Raw genomic sequence first — 4,769 nt, 5'->3', positions numbered from 1 at the left:
GAGGAACCCAGGGCCAACCGCACCAGCATATGGTCTCACAAGGGGTCTGAGGATCTCATCTCGGTACCTAATGGCAGTCAGGCTACCTCTCAATTTAGAACACACATTTAGAACCCTCGTTTAGAACGCTCATTTAGAACGCTCGTTTAGAACCCTCGTTTAGAACCCTCGTTTAGAACCCTCGTTTAGAACCCTCGTTTAGAACCCTCGTTTAGAACGCTCATTTAGAACGCTCTTTTAGAACCCTCATTTAGAACCCTCATTTAGAACCCTCGTTTAGAACCCTCATTGTCCCGGGGTATCATCGGATGGGGCCACAGTGTCTTCTGATCCCTCCTGTCTCAGCCTCCAGTATTTATGCTGCAGTAGTTTATGTGTCGGGGGGCTAGGGTCAGTCTGTTACATCTGGAGTATTTCTCTTGTCTTATCCGGTGTCCTGTGTGTATTTAAATATGCTCTCTCTAATTCTCTCTTTCTCTCTTTCTGTCTTTCTCTCGGAGGACCTGAGCCCTAGGACCATGCCTCAGGACTACCTGGTATGATGACTCCTTGCTGTCCCCAGTCCACCTGGCCGTGCTGCTGCTCCAGTTTCAACTGTTCTGCCTGCGGCTATGGAACCCTGACCTGTTCACCGGACGTGCTTGTTGCACCCTCGACAACTACTATGATTATTATTATTTGACCATGCTGGTCATTTATGAACATTTTAACATTTTAACATTTTGACCATGTTCTGTTATAATATCCACCCTGCACAGCCAGAAGAGGACTGGCCACCCCTCATAGCCTGGTTCCTCTCTAGGTTTCTTCCTAGGTTTTTGGCCTTTCTAGGGAGTTTTTCCTAGGGAGTTTTTCCTAGCCACCGTGCTTCTTTCACATGCTTTGCTTGCTGTTTGGGGTTTTAGGCTGCGTTTCTGTACAGCACTTTGAGAATATCAGCTGATGTACGAAGGGCTATATAAAAATAAATTTGATTTGATTTGATTTGATTTAGAACCCTCATTTAGAACCCTCATTTAGAACCCTCATTTAGAACCCTCGTTTAGAACCCTCATTTAGTACGCTCATTTAGAACGCTCTTTAGAACCCTCATTTAGAACCCTCATTTACAACAACAATCAGCGTTTGAGCTGGACACACTTTTTTCAGAAACTATTTACACAAAAACACACACAGTCCTTACAAAGTTTATCTCCAGAATGTGAGCAGTTTATTTTTTGAAGGAAATGGTTCATATATTCACAGAAGTATATATATTTAATCACTGAACAGTAGCAGACCTAACTTCATCTGTTCCTGACTCTGGATAGTGGATTAAAAAGACCACCTGTTGTTACATCAACACCAGACATCATGATTCATGGAAATGGACATTGTATTTTATCAAATATGAAAACCTTAAATCTCTTCAAATTCAAATCAGTCAGAAAATAAGGATTGTACATAAAACAGAGCAGAATAAATCATCACATCTGGGGACCATCACCACCAGCATGACTAGTAACTATGTGGACCCTACTACAGTTTAACCAGCTCAGCTATAGACTACACCAGCATGACTAGTATCTATGTGGACCCTACTACAGTTTAACCAGCTCAGCTATAGACTACACCAGCATGACTAGTATCTATGTGGACCCTACTACAGTTTAACCAGCTCAGCTATAGACTACACCAGCATGACTAGTATCTATGTGGACCCTACTACAGTTTAACCAGCTCAGCTATAGACTACACCAGCATGACTAGTATCTATGTGGACCCTACTACAGTTTAACCAGCTCAGCTATAGACTACACCAGCATGACTAGTATCTATGTGGATCCTACTACAGTTTAACCAGCTCAGCTATAGACTACACCAGCATGACTAGTATCTATGTGGACCCTACTACAGTTTAACCAGCTCAGCTATAGACTACACCAGCATGACTAGTATCTATGTGGACCCTACTACAGTTTAACCAGCTCAGCTATAGACTACACCAGCATGACTAGTATCTATGTGGACCCTACTACAGTTTAACCAGCTCAGCTATAGACTACACCAGCATGACTAGTATCTATGTGGACCCTACTACAGTTTAACCAGCTCAGCTATAGACTACACCAGCGTGACTAGTATCTATGTGGACCCTACTACAGTTTAACCAGCTCAGCTATAGACTACACCAGCGTGACTAGTATCTATGTGGACCCTACTACAGTTTAACCAGCTCAGCTATAGACTACACCAGCATGACTAGTATCTATGTGGACCCTACTACAGTTTAACCAGCTCAGCTATAGACTACACCAGCATGACTAGTATCTATGTGGACCCTACTACAGTTTAACCAGCTCAGCTATAGACTACACCAGCATGACTAGTATCTATGTGGACCCTACTACAGTTTAACCAGCTCAGCTATAGACTACACCAGCATGACTAGTATCTATGTGGACCCTACTACAGTTTAACCAGCTCAGCTATAGACTACACCAGCATGACTAGTATCTATGTGGACTCTACTACAGTTTAACCAGCTCAGCTATAGACTACACCAGCATGACTAGTGTCTATGTGGACCCTACTACAGTTTAACCAGCTCAGCTATAGACTACACCAGCATGACTAGTATCTATGTGGACCCTACTACAGTTTAACCAGCTCAGCTATAGACTACACCAGCATGACTAGTATCTATGTGGACCCTACTACAGTTTAACCAGCTCAGCTATAGACTACACCAGCATGACTAGTATCTATGTGGACCCTACTACAGTTTAACCAGCTCAGCTATAGACTACACCAGCATGACTAGTATCTATGTGGACCCTACTACAGTTTAACCAGCTCAGCTATAGACTACACCGGCATGACTAGTATCTATGTGGACCCTACTACAGTTTAACCAGCTCAGCTATAGACTACACCGGCATGACTAGTATCTATGTGGACCCTACTACAGTTTAACCAGCTCAGCTATAGACTACACCGGCATGACTAGTATCTATGTGGACCCTACTACAGTTTAACCAGCTCAGCTATAGACTACACCGGCATGACTAGTATCTATGTGGACCCTACTACAGTTTAACCAGCTCAGATATAGACTACACCAGCATGACTAGTATCTATGTGGACCCTACTACAGTTTAACCAGCTCAGATATAGACTACACCAGCATGACTAGTATCTATGTGGACCCTACTACAGTTTAACCAGCTCAGATATAGACTACACCAGCATGACTAGTATCTATGTGGACCCTACTACAGTTTAACCAGCTCAGCTATAGACTACACCAGCATGACTAGTATCTATGTGGACCCTACTACAGTTTAACCAGCTCAGCTATAGACTACACCAGCATGACTAGTATCTATGTGGACCCTACTACAGTTTAACCAGCTCAGCTATAGACTACACCTGCATGACTAGTATCTATGTGGACCCTACTACAGTTTAACCAGCTCAGCTATAGACTACACCAGCATGACTAGTATCTATGTGGACCCTACTACAGTTTAACCAGCTCAGCTATAGACTACACCAGCATGACTAGTATCTATGTGGACCCTACTACAGTTTAACCAGCTCAGCTATAGACTACACCAGCATGACTAGTATCTATGTGGACCCTACTACAGTTTAACCAGCTCAGCTATAGACTACACCAGCATGACTAGTATCTATGTGGACCCTACTACAGTTTAACCAGCTCAGCTATAGACTACACCAGCATGACTAGTATCTATGTGGACCCTACTACAGTTTAACCAGCTCAGCTATAGACTACACCAGCATGACTAGTATCTATGTGGACCCTACTACAGTTTAACCAGCTCAGCTATAGACTACACCAGCATGACTAGTATCTATGTGGACCCTACTACAGTTTAACCAGCTCAGCTATAGACTACACCAGCATGACTAGTATCTATGTGGACCCTACTACAGTTTAACCAGCTCAGCTATAGACTACACCAGCATGACTAGTATCTATGTGGACCCTACTACAGTTTAACCAGCTCAGCTATAGACTACACCAGCATGACTAGTATCTATGTGGACCCTACTACAGTTTAACCAGCTCAGCTATAGACTACACCAGCATGACTAGTATCTATGTGGACCCTACTACAGTTTAACCAGCTCAGCTATAGACTACACCAGCATGACTAGTATCTATGTGGACCCTACTACAGTTTAACCAGCTCAGCTATAGACTACACCAGCATGACTAGTATCTATGTGGACCCTACTACAGTTTAACCAGCTCAGCTATAGACTACACCAGCATGACTAGTATCTATGTGGACCCTACTACAGTTTAACCAGCTCAGCTATAGACTACACCAGCATGACTAGTATCTATGTGGACCCTACTACAGTTTAACCAGCTCAGCTATAGACTACACCAGCATGACTAGTATCTATGTGGACCCTACTACAGTTTAACCAGCTCAGCTATAGACTACACCAGCATGACTAGTATCTATGTGGACCCTACTACAGTTTAACCAGCTCAGCTATAGACTACACCAGCATGACTAGTATCTATGTGGACCCTACTACAGTTTAACCAGCTCAGCTATAGACTACACCAGCATGACTAGTATCTATGTGGACCCTACTACAGTTTAACCAGCTCAGCTATAGACTACACCAGCATGACTAGTATCTATGTGGACCCTACTACAGTTTAACCAGCTCAGCTATAGACTACACCAGCATGACTAGTATCTATGTGGACCCTACTACAGTTTAACCAGCTCAGCTATAGA

At 43.3% G+C, this 4,769-nt stretch overlaps 1 protein-coding gene across 1 annotated transcript in view; it reads right to left on the bottom strand.

Moving 5' to 3' along the window:
- Positions 1-1,183: 1,183 nt before the first annotated feature.
- Positions 1,184-4,769, bottom strand: part of LOC145876219 (tripartite motif-containing protein 16-like) — a 13,726-nt gene continuing 10,140 nt past the window's right edge. Inside the window, exon 6 of the mRNA XM_082972013.1 lies at positions 1,184-4,769. This exon is cut by the window's right edge and continues 1,111 nt beyond it. The gene's annotated coding sequence lies outside the window, so the exon portion shown is untranslated.

The sequence above is a fragment of the Salmo salar genome, unplaced genomic scaffold (assembly GCF_965601325.2).
Source record: "Salmo salar unplaced genomic scaffold, fSalSal1 ptg000519l, whole genome shotgun sequence".
Classification (NCBI taxonomy): Eukaryota; Metazoa; Chordata; class Actinopteri; order Salmoniformes; family Salmonidae; genus Salmo; species Salmo salar.
Note: the sequence above shows the minus strand (reverse complement) of the source record. Positions and strands in the feature narration are given on the sequence as shown.